Below are 277 nucleotides of genomic sequence, written 5' to 3' on the forward strand. Positions count from 1 at the left end.
CTCTAAATTAGAAATGGCTGAGTCAACATGTGCGGTGCAGAGTTCCAGTAAAATACCACAAGAAGAGTCAAACACAATCAGTCACACAAATACAACAACGAGCGAGGGCCTCACATGAGCATTCATTCCTCTTGAGTCATTCTCATCTCTGCACGCATCTCAACCAGTGTGTGTGTGTGTGTGTGTTATTGTAGACCTTCAAAAACCCCCGACTCTGAAACCACACACACACACACACACACACACACACACACACACACACACACACACACACACA

The sequence above is a fragment of the Austrofundulus limnaeus genome, unplaced genomic scaffold (genome assembly GCF_001266775.1).
Source record: "Austrofundulus limnaeus strain Quisiro unplaced genomic scaffold, Austrofundulus_limnaeus-1.0 Scaffold474, whole genome shotgun sequence".
In the NCBI taxonomy this organism is placed as follows: domain Eukaryota; kingdom Metazoa; phylum Chordata; class Actinopteri; order Cyprinodontiformes; family Rivulidae; genus Austrofundulus; species Austrofundulus limnaeus.